The sequence below is a fragment of the Lepisosteus oculatus genome, unplaced genomic scaffold (genome assembly GCF_040954835.1).
Source record: "Lepisosteus oculatus isolate fLepOcu1 unplaced genomic scaffold, fLepOcu1.hap2 HAP2_SCAFFOLD_52, whole genome shotgun sequence".
Lineage (NCBI taxonomy): Eukaryota > Metazoa > Chordata > Actinopteri > Semionotiformes > Lepisosteidae > Lepisosteus > Lepisosteus oculatus.
Window position 1 is genome coordinate 1,568,115 of NW_027168064.1, and position 27,029 is coordinate 1,595,143.

Below are 27,029 nucleotides of genomic sequence, written 5' to 3' on the forward strand. Positions count from 1 at the left end.
GAGATGCTGTCAGAATGCACATCCGGATCCCAAACAGAATCTCTAGTAAAATATGATCATTTGTGAAACAGGCAAATGAGTGTCAGCTACAATATGATTGCTACATATCTGCATTTGTTGGTTTTTAAGGAGTAAGAGTGCAGGCGGTTTAAACCTGCGATCCAGTGTGTTGAAGTATTTCACAACACTACCCCTAGCACATCAGGAAATAAATCCTCATAATGATTATTGCCCTGGGCATGTACCGAAAAATCAGTGAGCATATACATATATCGCTGTGTTGAAGCTAGAGACAGAATAAGTGCAAACACATCCTAAATACAGTGTTCCTGCACCTTGACCTCATCCAGAATGTATCGTTTTTTGAAAGCGATTGCTGTCAGAATGCACAACTGAATCCCAAACAGAATCTCTAGTCAAATATGATCATTTGTGAAACAGGCAAATGAGTCTCTCAGGTGCCCATTGCTCATTTTCAGACACATTTATGCAATACTTTCACCATGCGTTGAGCAATAGGGATTAAAGATACCAGAGGTAAGGTTTAAAAGTGATTCTGAGGTGCAACACATCAGCGAAACAGCTAGGCATCTGAAATGCGGGGTTTGAGAGCCCTTCAGGGAACACCGTACCCTAAAGGTACCAGAAGTCCACTAGTATAAGCATTAAGTCACTGTCAGCCCTGTTGCAATGTGATTGCTACATATCTTCATTTCTTTGGTTTTTAAGGAGTAAGAGTGCAGGGGGTCTAAATCTGCGATCCAGTGTGTTGAAGTATTTCACAACACTACCTGTAGCCCGTCTGGAAATAAATCCTCATTCTGATTATTGACCTGGGCATGTACCAATAAATCACTGAGTATATATATATATCACTGTGTTGAAGCTAGAGACCTGTATGTAATAATATGATGCTAAAATGTTATTTTCACATGTAAGAAAACCGGCTCAGGGACGCCAAATATGTAATGTTGCCATAGCAAAATTAAATGTAGTGGCTCTCTGAAGGCACCAGTTCTGTAGGGTTTGGGCATTTACTGAGACAATTATTAATTGTAGCAGTAAATCACAAAGTTGATTCTTTTGATGGCTTTAGAATCCAACCATGTGACATAACTCAAACAACGCGCACACACAGGTACTAATACACGAGGATACATTTATTAATACATAAAATATGCATGTAAACCTAACAGATCTTATCGAGAGGGTTATCAGAATACAAAAGATATATATTCAGTCAGTTACGAAGTGTTACACATATCAAGAGGACATACGTTCAGTATATCATTCATTAAGACCGTTTCGTTAATGAACTTGGTTATAACTTCTACATTAGATACTCAAACAAGTACATAACTCTTAGGAATTAAATTGATATCAACTGGTTGGGATAACAATTGAATTCTCGAGCTGTAATGCATTGAAGTTGAATACTCATCCAATCTTTGGGGATTCAGATCTTCCTGCGGGCACAAAGAAACAGTTGCAGGCTGTTGCTGTCCAATCCGCGCTCTCTGGCTCCGTGCCAGGCTGTGCTGTGTGGCTTGCGACGCTGCGCTGCTGATGCTCACTGTGGGCTTTAACTAGCAAAGTTTGTGCACAGGAGAAAAGATGACTGTGGGTCCCAGCAAGTCAGGAAGAGGACCGGTTCGTTTCTGATGAAGAGCTAGTTCTGAATAGTGATTCAGCTGTCCACAGTTCCGACCTGTTCACGAGGCCTGCTGCTGGTGCTAACCTCGGGTGGATCCTCTGGTTATTCTCTGGCAACCTCCGCTCTAGACTCTTAGAACAAAGGAAAGTTCTGGCACTCGGACACACTGGCCGTTCCGTGGTTGTCCGGGCTGAGTCTCAGGATGGTCAGGAGGCGCGCTGCGAGAATGTCCTGCCCTTGGGAGCCTTCTGCTCCTGGGCCGCCCTGCCCTGGAATTCTCCTTTGAATTCCCTTTAGAATTGTCCACAGAATCCTCTGAATCCTCCCTTCTGAATCTTACTGAATCTCACAGGCTCTCTGTGTTGCCTGTTTTTACCTGGAGGAACTTCAGCTCATTGATTGGCTGAAAGTTCCATGGGCATCAGAGTCCCACGTGGGTTACTCGGCCCTACCAGTCCCTGATTGATTGATCAAGGTGAGATATGAGTCACTTAGTCCTGACACTTAGTAATGCAGTCCAGATGTCCAACTGGCACTCCCTAGACAGATAGGCGCCAATGGATGACCATTGATCATGATAGCCAGGCTTAGCTAAGTGCATCCCCCTTTGGGAGCTGTCCTAGGACCTTAAATCACCCTGCATGAATAGTCTCTCTGTGGCTGCACCACAGAGATGAACAGAGAAATGGGGCCTCATTTGGGAAGGCTCAGAACACTTAATTCTGCCTTATTAATAAGCCTCGCCGCTACACACATATATTAATATAATAAATGATTGCTTATGCTTTATAAACAAATCTAATTAAAATAAAAGCTTAAGTTTTGTATTTATCTTGTACCATAGAACATGATTTTCTTTGTATTTCAATCCCACAAAGTGTCCAAATGACGCACTACATGATATAAGGAAGATTATCACATGCATATCGGTATTATCTTTCTTACGAAAATGCATTCCTTTCATTACCTTTTACTTTTTAAAATGAACTCAAATTGTGTATAATGTAATAATTTAAGTAGAATAGATTCTAATAATATAATGATCCAGTGTGTTGCACTACTTCACTGCTTCACTGCTCTATGCCGTCAGGAAATAAATCCTCAGACTGCTTACTGCCCTGGGCATGTACCAATGAATTACAGGAGCACATCTATTTCTCACTGCGTTGAAGCAGGAGACACACAGTCTCTGCAAACACATCCTAGATACAGTGTTCCAGCACCTTTGACCTCATCCAGAACGTATCATTTCTTGAAAGGGATTGCTGTCCGAATGCACATCTGAATCCCAAACAGAATCTCTAGTAAAATACGATCATTTGTGAAACAGGCAAATGACTGTCTCAGGGGCCCATTCCTCATTGTCAGACATATGTATGCAATGCTTTCACCGTGCATTGAGCAATAGGGATTAAAAACACAGCAGGTAAGGTTAGATGTCATGTTCTATGATCATTTCTTTCAGCATTAGGGACTAAATATACTAAACGTATGATGCTAAAATGTTATTTTCACATATATTAATGTAATAAATGATTGCTTATGCTTTATAAATAAATCTAATTAAAATAAAAGCTTAAGTTTTGTATTTATCTTGTCCCATAGAACATGATTTTCTTTGTATTTCAAGCCCACAAAGTGTCCTTTGATCTCTATTCTGTGGTAATCCATGATGACCCCGTTCTTCAGGTGATTCATCATGTCCTCCCTCGCCTGTTGAGAGGCCACCTGATCTCTTCTGCCGTGGCGTGCTTCATACACGCCCTCTTGAAGTGAGCAGGAAGCTGATCAAAAGTATTCAGGCACATCTTGCACACCAGGGGAATCCTCGCGGGTTTCCTTTGAAAATAAATAATACCATCTGTGTATAGAAACAAGCTAAGACTGATTTCTTAAATTATCCTTAAAATTCTCTCTCATAGTTTGAGCATAATGATTTTATTGCATTTATATAAGAATTGCTCATTGCTCCTAAATAAATAATGGTCTCAGTCACAGACTTTCCAATAGAAGCCATTGTGGAGTTCAGCAACTGCAGGTCCAAGAAGTGGGGAAGGAATTTTAAAAGAGAAATTGAATTACAATACAGAAGGAATGGCTGAGGGTTCACTGAAATGTATAAATATACAAATTCCAAAGACTGAGTCCATATAGAAACAACTACTTTTCATTTTCAGTATAAGAAAAAAAAAACTATCTTCCAAAGCATCATAAAATTGTCCCTTCTTCCAGACCCTACTTCTCTCTTGTAGTAGTACAGCAGACCTTTCCAGGTGAGCAGATCACAGAGTCCGAAATGAGCTTCCTCCATCAAGCAAAGTACCTGAACATGACTCTGTCTTCATAAAAGCGCCCCTGTAATAAAGAAATTAAATCCAAAATCAAGAGGGCAGTTGCCTACTGAAATACAAGAAGTCATCAATTTTAACCTAGCAACACATTAAAGGCTGCATCTATACAAGTGCGATTCTAGAAATGCTCACCAGATTACGTTTTAAGAAGGAACTGCGCCACAGGTTCCGCCGAGATCTTAAATCGGATGGCAGGATTCAGAGTCCGGAGTGTGGACTGATGGCGAACGGAGGGTCCACATACTGTGGATCCCTCAGTGATCTTCCGCGTATTCAAACCGCCAGCGTGTGACTCCCCTGTCCCTGTGACCTCATTGCTCTGCTCTCTCCTCTGTGCAGCCGAGCCCGACTCACGGTAAAGTGAAAAAAAAGATGCCCTCAACGTGAGATTTACTCTGGAGCGAGGATAGATGTTACCTTTTTATCATTTAACAGGATGTATGTGATGTGGCGACTAGGTTCAATTTTGTATCCTCTTTAAAAGATTAAGGACTGGGGTGAGCGTGATTTACCACCCTTTCAGCTAAGAACCCGACTTGCGCACCGTTTAAGCTGCATAGACTCGGTCGTTTAACTCTTCTCCGTTAGCAGGGTTAAGGTTAAAGAAAAAAAAATAGCTGACTCCTTTTTTTTGCCAGCTGCTAGCGCTGATTAGCAAGGCTTGTGTTTCATGTTTTGCAAGTTGCATCCATTTTAAGAAAAACAAGTCGTGTTAAAGACAGGAAATGAATACTTGCATTTAATTAAGTCTAGCCGTAGGCGGGGATCTCCTGTTTACTAGACAGGCGCTTTAACCAACTAAGCCACGGGGCCCCAGGAGTGTTGTCCTTTTGCAGCCACTTGGACACACCACTCAGACACATCTGCATTCGGTGTGTGCTCCGCCTGCTCGCTGAGCAAGTTGCCACCTTTACATACAATAGCAACATCGACACCAAGAGAAAGGATGACAAATGGCTTTTATCTGGAACTTTTCATGTCCAAGGAGCTCAATGTGCTTTCTGTGTAAACAGGGCCACTGAACTCCACACTGGCCACTGAACCACAGCAGTGGCTTGCTGGCTTGACATCTCCCAAGGAAAATGTTGAAATCACATGTGGAACAGGAAAATGACCCTCGAGTATGTGGGGAAAAAAAGAAAAAGATCATCTGGAGCGCGCCAACCCATGTCCGGACAGCCCAGTTTCATCGACAAGGTGGCTGAGTGGTTAAGGTGATGGACTGCTAATCCATTGTGCTCTGCAGGCATGGGTTCGAATCCCATTCTCATCGCTCTCCATGTCTGACACGTGTGCCTGTTCGACATCGGCCCTCCTGTTGTTTGCTCCGGTGCTAGAGCCGTACATTTTCTAGCAGTGGCTGAACATGGTATAGTAGGCCAACGTCGGTATCGAGCAGTGACAGTAACAGTACTTACTGCGCCCCATAAGAAATCGTTTGTCCCTGTTCAAAAGAGATTGTGCGATGTCCTGCGGCGTTAGTAAAGCAAACCTTTGACAGTTTGAAAAGAGGAATTTATTCTGCTTCCTGTGCGTGCAGTAGTTACAAAGTTGAACGTCTTTACACGATCTGCTGCAGTTTTCAGTGGGCGGGCTTTGTCAGATGGCTTGAAAAAACGCACTGTGTTTCGGCTCGGGAAACATCATGAGCAGTGTCCTGCATGTTTTCTGTGTATAGCTGTCTTTTAACGCATACAGAATTCATTCGAAATCATTGATTTCTCCAATTAACAAGGGTCCCTTTTTGAACCTGCGAGAAGCATTCTTTCAATGTAACAGATTTACTCCGGGGAAAGCCAGCACGACATTGAGAGTAGCTCAAGCTTTCAGCACCCGTATCGGACTGCGTGTATGCAGACACCGCTCAGAATCCCCTGTAAGATTCTCCCTCAATTCCGTTTTTCAGTGCTTTAGCTCTTTCAAAAGGCTTTGCTTTGCTAGTCACAATCCAAGGCTCATGACAGCATTTGAAAACATTCGCCACTGCATTGGCCGGGAATCGAACCCGGGTCAACTGCTTGGAAGGCAGCTATGCTCACCACTATACCACCAACGCACACCCACAGGAAGCCTGCAGGACACCACCAGAGAATGCTTTTTTTAATTTTTTTTTATTAAACAGAATTTACAAATACAAATACAACAAGAGGATCAGAGTCATGTACAAGAGAAAAAAAACGCAGCAGAAAAAAGCATTTAACTACCAGAGGTAATTAAGTAATTATGTGATCAAATTGTATATTTTACACGTATCATATTTTCCTTGCTTTAATATTTCTCAATTATTTATAAACTTTAGTTTCAACATGCATGCGTTTCCTGTAAAAAATAAAACTCAGCACACAGTTTTTCTTTTAACAACATTTCGAGTACCTCTGGCATTCATGAAAAGCAAATAACTAACTCTAAGACTGTCTAAACTATTGAGTTTTTCAAAGAACCATGAAGAAAGATGTGAAGACGGGGGTTTGAATTTAATCCTTTCTGTAGGGGGTTTAGACTTCTAAGTCACAAGCTGGGGTTTATGGCAGGAAAGGGGGTTAACTGATAAGGATTGCAGATGCAAGCTAGGAACCCCCCTGGGTGTAATGTTAAACTGACCATTTGCCCAGAACATCGTAAACTGGCCAAATACCATGAACCCCCCTCTTTACCATCAGACCGAGTGACGTCAGAAACGGAGAAGAAAACACTATATAACCCAAAAGTTTGTAACAGTACGTGGAACAATACTTCGGTTTTGTTGTTTCTTGCGGGAAACAAGACTTCGGCTTTATTGTTCCTTGCATGCAATAAACTCATCTGTTTTACTTCATCTCGGGATCAAGAACCTTATTTCTTCTGTTACAACAAATTTGGCGTAGTCGGCGGATGCTCCAGAAGGCGCAGAACTTCCCATCGGCAGGAGAGACGGTCAGCGCGCACATAACTAAGAGGTAAGGACTCCTCTTTTATTTAAAAGTCCCGACTCTCTCTGACCGATTGGGAAATCTCTGCTCCCTGCGAGAATCGCCCGAGATGACGGAGTAAACGTGAGTTTCTGAATTCCTCTGGCCCGGGGAAGGCACCGGTGTATGTAATGGGTTGGTTGCTGTAAGCCCAGAATTTGGTCTGGCAGGGGTTCCGCGGTATTGTGTACAGGCGTTCGAAGCTGGTGTATGCCTTAATTGCGCGTGGAGTTTTTAACGGGTTTTGGACCCTTACCGTGAAGTTCAGGACTGGTGTGGGTCTTAATTGCACCCAGAGTTCTGAAGGTCAGAACTGGTTTGGGTCTTAATTGCACCCGGAGTTCTGAGGCTCAGAATCGGTGTGGGCCTTAATTGCGCCCGGGGTTCTAGAGCAAGTGGTGCATTAAATGCACGTAGTTCAGGACTGGTGTGGGTCTTAATTGCACCCGGAGTTCTGAAGGTCAGAACTGGTTTGGGTCTTAATTGCACCCGGAGTTCTGTGGCTCGGGATCGGTGTGGGCCTTAATTGCGCCCGGGGTTCTGGAGCTGAGTGGTGCATTAAATGCACGTATAATCCAGGATTGGTGTGGGCTTTAATTACGCCCGGGGTCCTGAGATTAGCTACGCCTTGATCGTGCACAGATTGGAGTGGCGTGGTTTCTGGCGTGGCGTGGTTTTTTTTTTTGTTTTAAAGGAAACAGGAGTAGAAGAGATATATGTATGTATGTTTTTGGTGTTTTCCTTGTTTGTGAAATACATATACACACGCACGACACTAACATAAACACACCTCATAATAAAGAGCAAAGCATTAAGTAGCAGGATTTAAAGGACGTTGAGACCCGAGAATCGCCCTGATTGAGCTCAGTGCGTAAGTCCACCCCGGGGCAAAAGCAGCGATGCTGGCGTTCTGGGGATGGTGAATTACTGATCAAGAAAGGGGGTTTTCGAGGTCTCGTTTCTTACCTGTGAACAGTGCGGTGTAAGTCCTCTCTAAAGTCTCGGAGAGGCATTTAGATCTGGAGGTAACAGACGCCCTTGGCTGAATGAGTGCAGTAATGCACAGGTTTTTCCAAGTGAAAACATCCCCCTACTGAATGAGCTGTTACCTCACACACGACAAAAGTAAATCTTAAAGAGACCGAACATGTGCGCTAACTGATGGTTTGAGAAAGTGGTGGAAGGGTCCGTTTAAATATCGGAAAAGTGTAAGTTGACGGAAAAGAAGGAGAAAAATATGGAAAAAGCTGAGTTTGTCAGAGGGAATTTGGGGGCGAAGACGCCTGTAAAGAAAGCATATATGAGTATTGATTGGCAAAAGCACAAGCATGTAGCTCCCACCCTGGTGCACGGCCGGCACCAGTGGTGGCAGATACATGAGAAAAAAAAAAAAGAAATTGGGATGTGACTTAAAAGTGTGTTTACGGGGAAAACAAAAACCCGGAAGAAAAGATATTTTAATCGCTACGAAAGAGTATAGAAAAAAAGCTAAAAGAGGCAGTACAGGAGAATGAGAAACTAAAGAAGGAATTAACTCCTGGTCACGCTGCACTGGTTAATGTGCTGCAGCCAGCGACTAAGTTATATCCTGCTCTCCCACAGGGGAACAAACAGGCAGGAAACGAAAATAATTGGGATCAATTCCCTCAGTGGCCATATGGAGAAGGGGGGTCTGATTGGGATAACACTTGGTATGAGTGTGATAAAGACGGATCAGGGTCTCCCCTGTTAGAGGGAGGGCGCCCGCAGATCTGTACTCTCACTCGAAGTGGGAAAGGACTTGATGTAGCAGGGGCTGGCGCCGTTGATGACAGTGCCACTCTAACACTGTCTCGCACCCCGTCGAGGGGGTCTGCAATCGCACCTACCTTCCCTGATTTCCCCCATACGATCAAATCCAAAACCGTAAGATATTGACCGGTGGGCTAAAGTACCGCACCCGAAATTAGAAATGCAGCGAACCTGGAGTGCGCTTCAGGAATTAAAAGGATTCATGTAGAAGTAAAACAAGAATACAGCACATTGTATTACGAAGAGAAAAATATATTCTCGATGTGTATGTGTGTTTTATGAATTTGTGTGCCGGCATGTATGTGTGTAACTGTGAGTTTTGGTATACTAAATGACGGTGTGAGTGTGTTTAGCCAGCGGGACTGGCTAGAGACGTAACTAAAGAGACTTGACGAAAATCAACTTAAGGAGATTGGAAAATATAAGAGCGTCTGAAACGTATAAGTACAGTGCAGGTGGACGTAAAAGTAGTTAAACAGTTTTTGTATTATTATAAATTATTATAAATTGTAATTTATACAATTAGTTGCAATAATGGAAACAATTTGGTTTTATTCGAATGTCTCGAAACCAGACATGCTGAAACGGTGTAGGTTTAGAATCGAGACTGGGGAGAATAACGTCTTGTGAGAAAATCTGTTTACCTAACGATTAGATCCTGTAAATCCCTTGTAGCCTCCCTAAGTCTGTCCCAGTCCAGTGGATAAAAATGTACTGTTAATGGAGTGTTGGTTTCTCTGTTAGGGGATACTGGAGCACTACTGTCCTGCTTGTTTCACTCCTCTGTTCAACAGTGTACTATAGAGCAATGTATATGGGAAGATGGCAGGAGGCCACAGGAGTATTGGGACAGCAAGTTTTACTTGCCGAGTACCAGATTTTAATGGGTGGTTTTATTCCAGATCTATTGGGTTGGAATATTATGCATTACAAAGAATGACTATGCAGAACAGGGTATCACGTGGCTTCAACTGGCTGTGATCACTCAGTATGTTGATGGTATTCTGAGTGCTTCCCCTGACGAGGAAACCCACAAGTCTGAGTTGCTTCAGCTTTAGAGTGTCTAATAGAAGCAGTTATGATAAGGCCCTTTTGTGTCTAGCATTGTGAAATTTTAACAGGGCCTGGGTGCAATGTTTTTTACAGGGTGAGCACAACTCTTAACAGATCTGCTTAAGGGGGGAGTGCAGTACAAGGACAAGATTGCCTTGGTTCCCGCAGCAAAAGCCGCCTTTAATAATTTGAATCAAGTTCTCTTACAGGTGCTGAGACTGGGGTTTCCTCAGATGGATCAACCATTCCTTTGTATTATTGCAAGTTGCTGACAGAGGCCACACAAGGAGCCCGCGAGCAGGTCCTGGAGGCGTGGGGACCACCACCTGAAGGAGGGCACGACCTCATCCCAGGAGAGTGGGTGTGGATCAGGAAATTTCCTTCACAGGTTCTCCAGCCCAGGTGGGACGGACCCTACCAGATCCTGTTGACAACCGAGTCTGCGGTTCGAGTGGAAGGAAAAGATCGCTGGATCCACGCGCCACACTGCCGACGAGCCTCATCCCCATTTACAGACTCAGAATGAAATCATTTCTGTTTATAACAATAATTGTTGCTGTAGGACTATGTTCCGCAGGAATTAATGATCATCTCTCCCACAAAGGAGAACATGGAATTAATTCCTTTTTAGGCCTCTCCTATCCTAGCTAAGAAAACCAACCAAAGTGCCTGCTGGGTGTGTGCCGCATTACCCAAATATGTACAGGGAGGACTTCCTATGGGAGCCATTCCTTGGCGTCGCGAGGAAGTCATAGGCATGATCATTTGGAGGGATAATTTAGGAAATTTTAATATGACAAACTATGGGGGTTGCCATAACACGACTTTAACCTGCACAACATTACAATATCTACAGGAGCGAGGCTTAGAGCCCACGAGTTTCACAGGCTCTTACGCTCCTAAATATAACAGAAGCCATACACCACCATACCTGACTCTAAATAAGGAACGTGAGGGAAACATATGTTTTCAGCACACTAATGGTCTGCACTTGGTTGGATGGAGTCGTTGCAACCTTACCATCGCTGCAAATATATCCACCTCTACCTTCCAAATTCCAGGATGGGATCGGCACACCCCACAATTCGGTATAAGTTTCTTATTTTCAGAGGCATGGGGAGCGCCAAACGGAACATATTTCATTTGTGGAAAACGAGCCTACCCATGGTTGCCAGCCCAGTGGTCTGGCTCATGTTATTTAGGATATGTGGTTCCTCATATCCGTGTTCAAATCCACAGCCCCTTCGGACCTAACCACAGACCACAAAGAAAATTGGCTGATTGGGAATATTATTTAGGTATAATATTTCCACAAGCCGGCATGAACTTTCTGAGTCGAGAGTTAATTCAAATGGCCTCGACTTTAGAAGAATTAGCAAATTCTACCTCATCTAGTCTGAAGGCTGTTAATGATGAAATGGTAGCCCTCAGAACAGTGGCCATGCAGAACCGACTAGCTTTAGATTATGTACTGGCGGCCCAAGGAGGAACTTGTGCAGTAATTGGCACTGAATGCTGCACATATATTCCTGAAAATTCTGAGCACATCTCAGATCTGGCCCAACACATTTACAATGAGGGACAGAAATTTCAGTATGGGTAAAGTCTGTGTTTGGGGCCTGGGGTGGAACCTTTTTATAGTGTTTATCCGTAGGAGTAGTATTGTTTATATGTATAATTGTAATCATCACATTCACAAAAAAATGTATCACATCTTGCTATAACCGTGGAACGTACAATGACATGGCAATACATACCTGTTCGCCAAGAAAGGAAAGATCTGCCCTGACATTGTATTTATAAAAATAGGCTACACTGACGTATGCCATATTTTATAAGGGGGGAATGAAGAAAGATGTGAAGACGGGGGTTTGAATTTAATCCTTTCTGTAGGGGGTTTAGACTTCTAAGTCACAAGCTGGGGTTTATGGCAGGAAAGGGGGTTAACTGATAAGGATTGCAGATGCAAGCTAGGAACCCCCCTGGGTGTAATGTTAAACTGACCATTTGCCCAGAACATCGTAAACTGGCCAAATACCATGAACCCCCCTCTTTACCATCAGAGCGAGTGACGTCAGAAACGGAGAAGAAAACACTATATAACCCAAAAGTTTGTAACAGTACGTGGAACAATACTTCGGTTTTGTTGTTTCTTGCGGGAAACAAGACTTTGGCTTTATTGTTCCTTGCATGCAATAAACTCATCTGTTTTACTTCATCTCGGGATCAAGAACCTTATTTCTTCTGTTACAACAACCAGAACTATAACAGTCCTTAACACTTAACTACACCATTCCAAACTAACACTAAAGAAACACTAGTATATACTGGTATAACAAATATAACCAAACATAATCATTAACTGAGCAGTCACTGGGAGCAAATCTCCTTCCCATCCACAAAGGCCCTCGCTCCCACAAAGTAGGCTCTCCTCCCCTCTCTTCTGGCAGCTTCAACCTGGGGCCACAGCTGGTTCCTGGTACTCCTGTCCGCGGCAGACAGGTCCTCTGCAAACCTCAGTTTGTTCCCATTCAAATACTCATTCTCCCTCGCCACTCGCCACAGCATGTCCCTCGCCGTCCTCTTGGTGAACTGTATTATAATCGATCTGGGGCGCACTTGCCCAGACATGTTCGCTCTCCCGAGCCTGTGAACAAAGTCAATGGCCGATATTACGTCCTCCTGGTCCGGCAGGGTCCTTTTACAGATACCCTTCACTGTTGCAACAAGGTCCTTATCACGTTCCTCTTTAACTCCAAATAATTTTAAATTCCATCATCGACGGTATCTATCTACATATCTTTTCTTGTTTGGTATTTACTTGTTTAAGAACTTTTACTTCACTCTTTAAGTCTTCAACCTCTTTAAACACACAGTCCATGGACTTTTTAAGACTTTCGATTGCGACTGTATTAGATCAAATCATTTCCTTCAGCTCACCCATGCTCTGTGCCATCATGTTGAAGATGTTGGTCTGGAGCTCCTCCAGCGTCAGGTCGCCCCTTCCTCTCTTGGCTGCCGGGGTTTTCACAGGTGTGCTGGGCAGGGACTCCGGCTCTTCCTCTGGCAGCTGAGTCTCACTTGGGCTGCGAACGCTCGCGTACGAGCGCATCTCCAGCACTCTTTCCACGTCCCCTCCAGCTGCTTCACTTTTCCCTTTAGTTGCCATCAATTTTCTTGTAGTGCTATACATATACGATTGAGGTTTCTTAGACTTCTCCTTCGAAGACCCAGCACTCTCTTTTCTTTTCCCAGTGTTACTCATATCGAAATTCTTAAACCTAAAAAAAAACGTTTTTTTTTCTTTCAATTATAACTGAAGTTTAAACAAGTAGTGTTAAGTCCTTATTTTTCTGTAGTCAAAAAAAGCAAAAATTAACATTCAGGTCATGAAAAACTCAAAAAAAATCCTCAACCACTAAACTTTACCTCCCACCTGAGCGCCATCTTGAACGCCCCTACCACCAGAGAATGCTCACGATTTCGGAAGCTGTCTCCGGGACGTGCTGATTCCACACATCCTGAATAAATCATGATATTGTTAGTTGCTGTAGCTAGACGTTCAAATGAGTTTCATGGCCAGATGGACTGTTTCCTCCAGCGGTATAGTATTGCAGTGAGACAGCACGATGCCTGCAAGACTATGTCACGCTAAACGCCACAGATTGTGTTTGTCCGTTCATGTCAGTCATCCTGCAGCCACGGGAAGTGGGACACAAACATGCCGCAATGCTTTCAAGACGTTAGGATTTGTTTGTGCAACATCCGAGAAGAGTACTTGTGGCTTGAATGTGAACTGTACGTGCCCGCCCCCTTTCCTCTGTAGTGCATGAGTTCCTCCCGGCATGCCCTTCGTCATTGTTCTGTCATCTTGTATTTAAAGGGTTGTATTTCTGCTGCTGAAAAGAATCAACGGGTTTCTTTGTTCCCAACGGAGCCCTTGTCTGTCATGAAATTCTTCAAAACCTCAAGCTAGAAGAAGACGACAAATATGAAGCGTTACAGCAACGACATGCCATGAGACGATTGATAACGATTTCCATAGGATCCCCGCGGTTGCCTGGCAACCGTCAGCTTTGCGCAGTGGCAGTATCGTAGCCTGTGAGGTTTAGCCGAGGCGGGATTATTGCTAGTTGAAAACTTTTCCCAATACCCCGCTTCCGCCGGTTTGCAATACAATCGGCAAAAGCAATTTTTGACAGTCTCGTTAGAGACTGAGCAAGGTGTTTAAAGACAGATTTGGTCATGGTGACATCATGGTAGAAAGAAGCGAGCTTGTTCCCAGTGGGCATTGATTCGTCGAATATACGTATATTTACGGTGAAATTACGGCTATACGTATATATACGTCGCCTCGAAGTATAATCAACGTCGAATTGCAACCGTAAAATTGACGACATTAACAAACGCATATATAACGTCGAAAACACATCTAACACAGTGCCTGAGGCTTTTTACTGTATGTATCGTGTGTGCCGCAACTAGGAGTATACGGCACTCTGCACAGTGTACGAAGTAAATTATTTTCGCAGCAATTAATTTACACGTGTATAATAAATATAGTAAATATAATAAATTAATTACTGCGAAAATAATTTACTTCGTACACTGTGCAGAGTGCCGTATACTCCTAGTTGCGGCACACAATCAATGCCCACAGCTTGGCATACAAGGGTTTTGCTGAGGGGGTCTTGCCACCTGCCTGAAAAAAAACAGTAAAATGTTTGAGTGCCTATAGAGTTTCTATTTTTATTTTCTTGACAAAAGTCCCCCATCAGTGCGCGGTGCCCGAGGAAAAATCTGTAGGGGGGCGTCTGAAATTCTGAGGGGGGAGTGATATTTCAGTTGAAACGGAGCTGTACGGTGCAGCTACCCAAATGAAATCTCGCAGCTATGCCATTGATTAGTGCTTCATGATAGAAGATAACGACTAGCAATCTGGTATTTGCGATGAAGTTTAGTTTCACATTTTTCGTCACTCTCAAGGTTTGTATTGCCTGGAGCGAAAAGTACCATAAGCGTTCATTTTTGCAGCTACATGGACGTTCTGAATCGTTAAGAAAAAAATGTTGTAAAACCAACAGAAAGCACAGACTGCTATAACTAGTCCTAGTTATAAAACGATTTTAAGTATAATGATAAACTACTGCAAGGAATCGGTCCACCTGAGCAAACAGGATCGTAATGTTGACACTCAATAATATGTGCAGTTCCTGGACGGATAGCCCTCCTGCCTATCAAACAGACTGAGTGACTGTTCGTGTCATTTAGTGTTGTCTGACCATTGACAAAGTACAACTATTTTTTTAGGGTGCAAATTAAGTTAGGTAAAACTTTTTGCCCAAAACTGAAGGGGCGACATTCCCCCCTCCCCCCGTGATGCCAGGCCTGTCCCCATCCTATTCCATAATGTCATTATATATAATACCATACAACAGTGACCGATCCTTACTTATTGCATGCGTTAAAATTGCACATCAGCTCATAGCAGCGATGTATTATCAATGTTAAATTTCAACCATAATATCGACAACATTAATAAACGCATACGTTGAGAAAATATCGAACCCAGCATATTTTCCGGTTATATACCACAATGCATTGCTAGTATTCGTTGGTCACCATTTTGGACACGTTTTTCAAACGTAAAAGTATATCCGAAAATATCTCAGCAATCCTCTTTTGACGAGTAAGTATGAACAATAATAATACTATCTGAATACATACAGATCTTTCTTAATATTATTTTGATTAAAATAGTATGTGAATAAGCAAAAAAATGGCACATAAAATAGTGTGAATGGGGAAGATGACACAAAATCGTTTTGCCGTTTCTCTTATTCTTATTCTATGTTGTACTTTCAAACTTTGGGTACTCTTTAATTAGGACAGACTTTATTGCTCAACTGCTATGATGCAAGCCAAATTTTATACATTTATTTCAGCTTTGAGCTTAGTAAACCGTTCATTTTTTAGATTATACTAAAGAAGATATTAATCATCATTTATTTGGGAAGTAATATTATATAATTTTCTCCTAGCTGCGGTGCTGAAGTCCCACCCTACATCAACAGAAAAAGAAATAAAGGAGCACGCAATGTGTTACTTGAAGAATGCATATGCAAGGCAGGGGGCCAGGAGATCTGGACTCTGAAAATAATAGGTTTTTGGTTCTAACTGTTAGGACAATTAGACAGGGTTTGCAAATAGTGGACAAAAATCGTCTTAACTTCCATTGCAATATTTTATATTTTATGTAATATTTTTTTCTTGGAAATATAGAAGTTGTACATTTTAAAATGTATATTTGAATCAAAATGTGGTTTTGAGTTAGTGTGTTAATGTAATTAGTTTTGTGTTTGTCATTACTATACTGTATATTGCCATGTTACCAGAATTTGTAGCTGAAGTTTAAGACTAGTTGTGTTTTTATGATTATTGCCCATATGTTGATTGTTGATTGATTGTATACAATGTATAATTTGAAATACATATGTTTCAGGTGTGAATGTGTATTTTCAGAATACATTTCTAAACCTAATCATTGGCTTGTTTTACTTGTTTCTACACCTATAAAATCTATCTTTGATGTATAATAGACCTCTACCCATATACGTATAATAGACCTCTAATGTTATCCGTATAATAGACCTCTAACCATATACGTATAATAGACCTCTAAAGTTATCCGGAACTCCAACCATATATGTATAATAGTCCTCTAAATTTATCCGTATAATAGAACTCCAACCATTTATGTATAATGAACGTCTAAATATAGACGTATAATTGACGTTTAACTTTAGACGTATATTAGAATTTCATTCTAGACGAATTGTAGACCACATTTAGACGTCTAAGATATGCGTTTAATAGACGTATATTATACGTCTTTTGCCCAATGGGTTACGTCTCAACAGAAACGCTCTTTAGCTCTTTCAGCGTTATGCAGAGAACATCGTCTGTCGAGATCACTTTTGAGTCAGCGCGAAACGCCGTGTGCTGTCAGTTTGATTTCATATTGCTCGTAGCGGCGCCCGGCTTTTGTCTGTCAAACGTTAGGTTGCGCTTCTTCATGCTGCATCGTCGGCATGAGTGGAGCTTTATAAACGTCTGTACTTACTGCGCCCCATAAGAAATCGTTTGTCCCCGTTCAAAAGAGATTGTGCGATGTCCTGCAGCAAACCTTTGACAGTTTGAAAAGAGGAATTTATTCTGCTTCCTGTGCGTGCAGTAGTTACAAAGTTGAACGCCTTTACACGATCTGCTGCAGTTTTCAGTGGGCGGGCTTTGTCAAATGGCTTGGAAAAATGCACTGTGTTTCGGCTCGGGAAACATCATGAGCAGTGTCCTGCATGTTTTCTGTGTATAGCTGTCTTTTAACGCATACAGAATTCATTCGAAATCATTGATTTCTCCAATTAACAAGGGTCCCTTAAAGGATGAGTCAAAGTAACGTCTAATCGGATTAGTTTCCTTAGAGCTGGTTCAGAGTTTGCTCAAGAGTTTACCTTTCACAGATGCGCAAAGAAGAATGTTGGGGGTGCACGCTTCAAGGCGCCTTACAGCTGTAGGGAGTGATTCGAGACGATTCGTGGCGTGTGCTCGTTCCCATATACCGTACGACCCGGGGTGCAGTGCTAGGATGACGTACAATACCGCTTGGGCACGTAACAGCGTTATATGCAAGTGCGGGACGTGAGGGTTTTCGTTTGTTCGTTTTGTTTTGCTCTGCTTTGCTTTGTTTTGCTTTCCATCGCGTTGGTAAGAGCGTAAATAAAAAGGCGATTCCTGTGTCTACCACTAATGTAAGAGCTATTTCAAGTGCGACGTGGTGCGGCTTTTCAAATGCTTGTGGGCATTTCTCTGTTGTTGATTCTTTTTTTGTGTGTAACAAAGTGGCATTTTCATGTCCGGACGGGGAGACTTTATCATTCCGACATGAAGCCACCCTTAAGTCCTCTGAGGCGTGTCTGTCTGCAAGGCTTGTATTTTGGAAATGTTTTTTTGAAACGGAGAACGACTTTGAAATAGGCTTCCGCCGGCGCCTCGCGATCCAGGTAAGATTGTAGCAAGAACGCAGCGGCGGTGGGGCTTGCTGTAGTCGTGGCTGAGTGGTTAAGGCGATGGACTAGAAATCCATTGGGGTCTCCCCGCACAGGTTCCAATCCTGCCGACTACGTTGTCCGCCTTCAGTCGGTGTGTTTCGGCACAAGCAAAGAAGCGTGCCTCTTTGCTGTTCCTGGTGGTTTTAAAACGCCCAATCGCTTGTACCCGCTGCCTTGGAAATAAGTTCTTCAGCGTCCGCAAATGACATTTTGCAGCTGGAAGCAGATGTCGACGCGTTTTGCACAGAGCACCAAAAAAGCGTCTTTTTTGAAGGCCCAGGCACTGAGCATTGGTGGTTCAGTGGTAGAATTCTCGCTTGCCACGCGGGAGGCACGGGTTCGATTCCCGGCCAATGCAGTGGCTTTTGCAGCGAGCGGCTCCATCACTTGCATCCCCTTGCAACTCGCAACTGAATACCCACTGAAGCTAAGCAGGTGTGAGCCAGGTCAGTACCTGGATGAGGATGAGCTACAGGGAAAAACAAAGCTTCCAGCTGGAAGCGGTGTTAATGGTGCCGGCGGGGGGGTGCTCACCCTGAGGTCTGTGCGGGTCCCAATGCCCCAGTATAGTGACGGAGATGCTGTGTTGTAAAAGGGCGCTGTCTTTTGGATGAGATGTAAAACCGAGGTCACAGCGCTCTGTGGTCATTCAAAATGACCACCAAAACCTTTGACAAAAGCTCTTGGTAATTGATGGTCTTCAATAATGCTTCTCCTTTAGGTACATTTTAAATCAGCTGAAAAATGCTGTGAAATGGGGGGGCACTTTAGGCCAGTGTAGGATTTGGGTTACAAGAACCATGAAACTGCACGAGAAAGCCCGTACACTGAATTACACGGCTTTCTATTCAAAGGAAGACAAAAGAAATTCCCTGAGTTTGATTTTTTGCAACACAGAGAGGAGCACTGTCGTGAGGCCGGTTAGCTCAGTTGGTTAGAGCGTGGTGCTAATAACGCCAAGGTCGCGGGTTTGAGCCCTTTACGGGCCAGGTCTAGGTCCAGGTCCCTGTTTGTGAAACAGGCAAATGACTGTCTCAGGGGCCCATTCCTCATTCTCAAGACACATGTGTGCAGTATGTACACCGTGCATTGAGCAATAGGGACTGAATACACCACAGGTAAGGTTAGAAGTCATTCTGAGGTGCCACATGTGAGGGATACAGCTAGGCATCCGAAATGTAGGGTTTGAGACCCTTCAGGAGTACTGCATCCTTTGAGACAGACCCGTGCATGTTAAACAAATGATCATTTCTTTCGGCATTAGGGACTAAATATACTAAACATATGATGCTAAAATGTTATTTCCACATATATTAATGTAATAAATGATTGCTTATGCTTTATAAACAAATCTAATTAAAATAAAAGCTTAAGTTTTGTATTTATCTTGTACCATAGAACATGATTTTCTTTGTATTTCAAGCCCACAAAGTGTCCAAATGACGCACTACATGATATAAGGAAGATTATCACATGCATATCGGTATTATCTTTCTTATGAAAATGCATTCCTTTCATTACCTTTTACTTTTTAAAATGAACTCAAATTGAGTATAATGTAATAATTTAAGTAGAATAGATTCTAATAATATAATGATCCAGTGTTTTGCACTACTTCACTGCTTCACTGCTCTATGCCATCTGGAAATAAATCCTCAGACTGCTTACTGCCCTGGGCATGTACCAATAAATTAAAGGAGCACATCTGTTTATCACTGCATTGAAGCAGGAGACACACAGTCTCTGCAAACACATCCTAGATACAGTGTTCCAGCACCTTTGACCTCATCCAGAACGTATCATTTCTTGAAAGGGATTGCTGTCCGAATGCACATCTGAATCCCAAACAGAATCTCTAGTAAAATACGATCATTTGTGAAACAGGCAAATGACTGTCTCAGGGGCCCATTCCTCATTGTCAGACACATGTATGGAATGCTTTCACCGTGCATTGAGCAATAGGGATTAAAAACACCGCAGGTAAGGTTAGATGTCATGTTCTATGATCATTTCTTTCAGCATTAGGGACTAAATATACTAAACGTATGATGCTAAAATGTTATTTTCACATATATTAATGTAATAAATGATTGCTTATGCTTTATAAACAAATCTAATTAAAATAAAAGCTTAAGTTTTGTATTTATCTTGTACCATAGTACATGATTTGCTTTGTATTTCAAGCCCACAAAGTGTCCAAATGTTCTATGATCATTTCTTTCAGCATTAGGGACTAAATATACCAAACGTATGATGCTAAAATCCTGAAAAAAGGATGTGCTCCATCTCGTCAGTAGATTGGATTCCAAAACTGATTTGGGTCAATATACATTACCTTTGAAATTAAAGTACAGTCTACTGTAGGGAACCATCAACTTAGAAAGCATTGGCCTTCCCTGGGGGTCAGGTAGGTGCAAAAGATAAACCTTTATCCTATCTTTATCTTAAGATAAGTGGCCAAGCAGTATTTTTCCAAGTTTCACCAAGCACATCATGTTGCCATAGTAGACAAAGTTCTATAAAATGTTAAATAACTTTTAAAAAAAGCATCTTGGTCTTACAGTACTGTACAAGGTGAATTAAACTGTCCCTGGTAATAAAAAGTAATTAGAAGCATCTCAGAAACTTTATCTCTAGAAACATTAGCTGTTTTATATCATGTAATTTAGTGTGATGTTGTCAGAATTCAAGGACATTATCACACACAGAAATTGGTTCAGTTAAATCTAAAAAACACAGCTAAACATGGGTTTAAATGTAACAGAAGTCTTACCTCTTGTCAAAAGATTTAATTCAAGAAGCGATGTAATAAATGATTGCTTATGCTTTATAAAGAAGCTTAAGTTTTGTATTTATCTTGTACCATAGAACATGATTTTCTTTGTATTTGAAGCCCACAAAGTGTCCAAATGATGCACTACATGATATAAGGAAGATTATCACATGCATATCGGTATTATCTTTCTTATGAAAATGCATTCCTTTCATTACCTTTTACTTTTTAAAATGAACTCAAATTGTGTATAATGTAATAATTTAAGTAGAATAGATTCAGGTAGGAAATATAGAGTCATGATGTTTATGGCTGACATCATTTCACATGGGTGAATTTTAAGCTAAGAAATAAAAACATTTACAATGAAGATACCATTGCTTAATTTTAAATGCCTTTAAAAAATAAATACCTCCTGAGAATAATTTGCCACTCCCAGATCCTTGGTAAGGTACTGTTTGAATCCAATCAGGAGAGGAGCATCCAGGGAGTGCTTTCTATAGAGTCCAGCTTGGGCCACTCTCTTCCGGCCTGCTGATACTTTTTAACTACTCAGGGCCTGTAAGGATATAAAACACCGGTTTAAACATTTTTTACCTATAAGACAAATTAGAATTTTAGTAAAAAATAGATACATCTGAAAAATAAAAAAGTCTTACTGCTGATAGAGTTCTTCAGAGCTCACATCTTCCCCTTCCTTATCCGCTTCTGTTTCAGTTTCTAGAGCAGCCTCTGGCATCTCTTCCTCCTGGACAGCGGCCTCTTGCTCAGGGCCGCTGGAATGCAGGTAGATTCTTTTCAACATGCTTTTACATAATATGTTGTAACAATGATTTCAAAAAGAAACTACAGAAGCCTTACAGATTAAAAATATCTCACCTTGCCAATGTGTCTTCAGGCTTCTCATGTACAAAAAGGCCCAAGGACTCTAGCAGTCTTACAACCACTATCCTGTTTGCCTCACCAGACACGATCTCTATTCTGTGGTAATCCACGATGACCCCGTTCTTCAGGTGATTCATCATGTCCTCCCTCGCCTGTTGAGAGGCCATCCTGATCTTTTCTGCCGTGGCGTGCTTCATACACGCCCTCTTCAAGTGAGCAGGAAGCTGATCAAGAGTATTCAGGTACATCTTGCACACCAGGGGAATCCGCGCGGGTTTCCTTTGAAAATAAATAATACCATCTGTGTATAGAAACAAGCTAAGACTGATTTCTTAAATTATCCTTAATTTTCTCTCTCATAGTTTGAGCATAATGATTTTATTGCATTTATATAAGAATTGCTCATTGCTCCTAAATAAATAATGGTTTCATAAAAAAGTGAACACTTACTTGGTCTCAGTCACAGACTTTCCAATAGAAGCCATTGTGGAGTTCAGCAACTGCAGGTCCTAGAAGTGGGGAAGGAATTTTAAAAGAGAAACTGAATTACAATACAGAAGGAATGGCTGAGGGTTCACTGAAATATATAAATATACAAATTCCAAAGACTGAGTCCATATAGAAACAACTACCTTTCATTTTCAGTATAAGAAAAAAAAACATTATCTTCCAAAGCATCATAATATTGTCCCTTCTTCCAGACTCTACTTCTCTCTTGTAGTAGTATAGCAGACCTTTCCAGGTGAGCAGATCACAGAGTCCGAAATGAGCTTCCTCCATCAAGCAAAGTACCTGAACATGACTCTGTCTTCATAAAAGCGCCCCTGTAATAAAGAAATTAAATCCGAAATCAAGAGGGCAGTTGCCTACTGAAATACAAGAAGTCATCAATTTTAACCTAGCAACACATTAAAGGCTGCATCTATACAAGTACGATTCTAGAAATGCTCACCAGATTACGTTTTAAGAAGGAACTGCGCCTCAGGTTCCGCCGAGATCTTAACTCGGATGGCAGGATTCAGAGTCCGGAGTGCGGACTGATGGCGCACGGAGGGTCCATATACTGTGGATCCCTCAGTGATCTTCCGCGTATTCAAACCGCCAGCGTGTGACTCCCCTGTCCCCGTGACCTCATTGCTCTGCTCTCTCCTCTGTGCAGCTGAGCCCGACTCACGGTAAAATGGAAAAAAATATGCCCTCGACGCGAGATTTATTCTGGAGCGAGCCAGTGTTGCGCATAGCTGCCTTCAAAGCAGTTAACCCAGGTCCGATTCCCGGCCAACGCAGTTGCGAATGTTTTCAAATGCTGTCATGAGCCTTGGATTGTGACTAGCAAAGCGAAGCCTTTTGAAAGAGCTAAAGCACTGCAAAACGTAATTGAAGGAGAATCTTACAGGGGATTCTGAGCAGTGTCTGCATACATGCAGTCAGATAAAGGTGCTGAAAGCTTGAGCTACTCTCAATGTCATGCTGCCCTTCCCCGGAGTAAATCTGTTACATTGAAAGAATGCTTCTGGCAGGTTCAAAAAGGGACCCTTGTTAATTGGAGAAATCAATGATTTCGAATGAATTCTGTATGCGTTAAAAGACAGCTATACACAGAAAACATGCAGGACACTGCTCATGATGTTTCCCGAGCCGAAACACAGTGCGTTTTTCCAAGCCATTTGACAAAGCCCACCCACTGAAAACTGCAGCAGATCGTGTAAAGACGTTCAACTTTGTAACTACTGCACGCACAGGAAGCAGAATAAATTCCTCTTTTCAAACTGTCAAAGGTTTGCTTTGCGAACGCTGCAGGACATCGCACAATCTCTTTTGAATGGGGACAAACGATTTCTTATGGGGCGCAGTAAGTACAGACGTTTAAAATGCTCCACTCATGCCGACGATGCAGCATGAAGAAGCGCAACCTAACTTTTGACAGACAAAAGCCAGGCGCCGCTACGAGCAATATGAAATCATACTGACAAGCACAGGGCGTTTCGCGCTGACACAAAAGTAATCTCGACAGACGCTGTTCTCTGCATAAAGCTGAAAGAGCTAAAGAGCGTTTCTGTTGACACGTAACAAGTTCGTTTCTTTCTACCATGATATCACCGTGACCAAATCTGTCTTTAAACACCTTGCTCAGTCTCTGACGAGACTGTCAAAAATTGCTTTCGCCGATTGTATTGCAAACCGGCGGAAGCGGGGTATTGGGAAAAGTTTTCAACTAGCAATAATCACGCCTCGGCTAAACCTCACAGGCTACGATACTGCCACTGCGCAAAGCTGACGGTTGCCAGGCAACCGCGGGGATCCTATGGAAATCGTTATCGATCGTGTCATGGCATGTCGTTGCTATAACGCTTCATATTTGTCGTCTTCTTCTTCTTCTAGCTTGAGGTTTTGAAGAATTTCATGACAGACAAGGGCTCCGTTGGGAACAAAGGGCGTTGTGAGAAAACCGTTGCTTATTTTCAGCAGCAGAAATACAACCCTTTAAATACAAGATGACAGAACAATGACGAAGGGCATGCCGGGAGGAACTCATGCACTACAGAGGAAAGGGGGCGGGCACTTACAGTTCACATTCAAGCCACAAGTACTCCTCTTGGATGTTGCACAAACAAATCCTAACGTCTTGAAAGCATTGCAGCATGTTTGTGTCCCACTTCCCGTGGCTGCGGGACGACTGACACGAACGGACAAACACAATCTGTGGCGTTTAGCGTGACATGGTCTTGCAGGCATCGTGCTGTCTCACTGCAATATTATACCGCTGGAGGAAACAGTCCATCTGGCCATGAAACTCATTTGAACGTCTAGCTACAGCAACTAACAATATCATGATTTATTCAGGATGTGTGGAATCAGCACGTCCCGGAGACAGCTTCCGAAATCGTGAGCATTCTCTGGTGGTAGGGGCGTTCAAGATGGCGCTCAGGTGGGAGGTAAAGTTTAGTGGTTGGGGAGTTTTTTTGAGTTTTTCATGACCTGAATGTTAATTTTTGCTTTTTTTGACTACAGAAAAATAAGGACTTAACACTAGTTGTTTAAACTTCAGTTATAATTGAAAGAAAAAAAACGATTTTTTTTTAGGTTTAAAAAGTCCGATATGAGTAACACTGGGAAAAGAAAAGAGAGTGCTGGGTCTTCGAAGGAGAACTCTAAGATACCTCAATCGTATATGTATAGCACTACAAAAAAATCGATGGCAACTAAAGGGAAAAGTGAAGCAGCTGCAGGGGCAGCAAGAGGGCGGAGGCGCCGCGCGCCCGGCCGAAGTGTTGGACCGGTGCGCTTTACGTGCTGAAATAAACACGCGACAGCCCCGAAATGTTTCCAGAGTGCTGTGCACTGAAGACTTGCCTGGTGCTCCTCCGTGCAGATTCTTTGTCCTCCTCCAGTGCGGGACGAGCCAACACAAGGGAGCGCATTCGCCAACATCCAGGCACGCAATGCGATTTGGAAAGCAGCTCCTTTCCAAAGAGTTGCACACGAACGATCCTTCAGTCCCGCTCGGGGGGCACGGAACCCCCGCCACACACAGCTTCAAGTAGCGAGTCAGGCGCCGGGGCTTTCGCTTACGGCCACACCACCCTGAACATGCCCGATCTCGTCTGATCTCGGAAGCTAAGCAGCGTCGGGCCTGGTTAGTACTTGGATGGGAGACTGCCTGGGAATACCAGGTGCTGTAAGCTTTTGCTCTCCCGGCCAGCAGGGGTCGCCGTTGGTGCCGTAGGCTTTGGGAGGAAAACCTGCAGGATGGAAAGGTGATCTATAGCCTCATCTCTAGAGATGTTTTGTTGCTGTGGCATGTGTGTGACCCATATTCAAAAAAAAAAACCCGTCTGTAAAACGAATATCGAAGCTGCCTCTAAATCTGCAAATGAAGATGAGTCGATAAACCACTCGTTTTTCGTATAACTAGACATATATTCATTTGTTACCGATTTCATTCATTGAGCACGGATACAATAGAGGTACAGCCATTCACTGTTTGACATGTCTGCACTGGTACAGAACCGATCAATCAGAAAACGGGTGAAACTGTCTTTAGACTCAGCATACAGTACCGAGGCCCCCCATGACCAAATAAAGGCTAACCTCGATAATCAGCCTAAAGAACGCAGACTACAGCAAAACGACTGACTTTGAAAAGGGAATGAACGTCCGGAAGGAGTAGTGGAACTAGCTTGAGATGCTTCTCCGGACCCCTAACTAAAAGCCAGCGAGAACCAGCAGCGGCGTCCACTCCTGTCGAACCGGGATCCTTCCGCAGCCACGCAGCTCGTGGTGTCCTAACCCTCCCGTATCTGATTTTGGACCAAGCACATCAGGGGAGAGCGCGAACGCAGTCCCCCACTATCAGAAATTATGCAGTCGAGATTCCCACATTTGGGGAATTCGCAGGGGTCAGCACAGCCGGAGTGCAATGGCCGAGCCTCGCCCTGGGTGAACCGATTCGATTTTTAAGAACTTTATTTTCTTTTCACAAAAAAATACAGGAAATCCCAAATCAGAAAGCTTTACATTAATATACATACTTAAAACAGTATATATGATCACATCTCATTACATTTTGACACGGTAACAGTTACATAGCAACAATTTTCTTTTTTTCTGGTGCAAATCACATTCTTTATTTAAACATGATAATGTTTTTCACAGTTTCTTGAGATATTGACCTATGCTCTCTATTTCCCACAGATTTTCTGCTTCCTCCCTCCCTTCTCTCCACAGATCTCTGAGGTAATAGTTCTCTCGGGTGATGAACAGGGCCAGGCTACCTGCTGCCTTGACTGGGACCTCGATGCCTTTGAACAGCCCCATGTTCCTCACTCTCCACAGGGCGTCTTTCCCACTGTTCACCACGGCCCAGATCCTGTCAAACACGTCAGGAGGAAGCTTGACAGGAGAGATGCCGTATATGATGAAAGCAGCGGTCAGGGTAAATTGGGGCGAGAGAGCCTGCAACCAATCTTCAAACTGTGCCCAGAAGGCCTTAGCAAAAAAGCAGGACCACAGGAGATGGGTCACAGTCTCCTCCTCGCCGCAGCCCACCCTAACGCAGCGAGGGCTGGGGGTGAGGCCCCTACGGTACAAGAAAGTTCGTACCGGTAAGCACTGGTGGACGACACTCCAGGCTAAATCTCTGTGAATGTTGCACAGAAATTTAGAGGATGTGTGTTTCCACACCTTCCTTGTTTGGGCTGATGTTAAAATGCCCACAGGGGTCTGCCTATTGTTCTGGGGTGCTACGAAATCTTCCAGTTTTTGGACGCTGACATCTCGGAGGGGAATATGGCCAATTGGGTGAGATCTTAGAAAACTTTTAACTGTCCCATAAATTGCAGGGCATGTGTCAGAGAGTGGGACGTCCAGCTTGGGTCTGACACCCCACACTCTGAACACCTCCCTACCTACCCAGAGCCTGGAAAAATAAGTCCAGGTACGCACTGCAGGTGCTGTTGCAAAGCC

The 27,029-nt window shown here is 43.0% G+C and overlaps 5 non-coding genes and 1 pseudogene across 5 annotated transcripts; 3 read left to right on the plus strand and 3 right to left on the minus strand.

Moving 5' to 3' along the window:
* Positions 1-5,989: 5,989 nt before the first annotated feature.
* On the minus strand, positions 5,990-6,061 carry trnag-ucc (transfer RNA glycine (anticodon UCC)). The gene has a single exon. It is a non-coding gene; the product is annotated as a tRNA-Gly (tRNA).
* A 7,808-nt stretch (positions 6,062-13,869) lies between these two features.
* LOC138230863 (U4 spliceosomal RNA) lies at positions 13,870-14,011 on the plus strand. The gene has a single exon (XR_011186457.1). It is a non-coding gene; the product is annotated as a U4 spliceosomal RNA (small nuclear RNA).
* Positions 14,012-18,192: 4,181 nt separating this feature from the next.
* Positions 18,193-18,263, plus strand: trnag-gcc (transfer RNA glycine (anticodon GCC)). The gene has a single exon. It is a non-coding gene; the product is annotated as a tRNA-Gly (tRNA).
* A 5,434-nt stretch (positions 18,264-23,697) lies between these two features.
* LOC138230843 (U4 spliceosomal RNA) lies at positions 23,698-23,839 on the minus strand. Its single transcript, XR_011186437.1, has one exon. It is a non-coding gene; the product is annotated as a U4 spliceosomal RNA (small nuclear RNA).
* A 1,291-nt stretch (positions 23,840-25,130) lies between these two features.
* On the plus strand, positions 25,131-25,249 carry LOC138230986 (5S ribosomal RNA). The gene has a single exon (XR_011186571.1). It is a non-coding gene; the product is annotated as a 5S ribosomal RNA (ribosomal RNA).
* A 636-nt stretch (positions 25,250-25,885) lies between these two features.
* On the minus strand, positions 25,886-26,021 carry LOC138230815 (U1 spliceosomal RNA; annotated as a pseudogene).
* Positions 26,022-27,029: the final 1,008 nt, after the last annotated feature.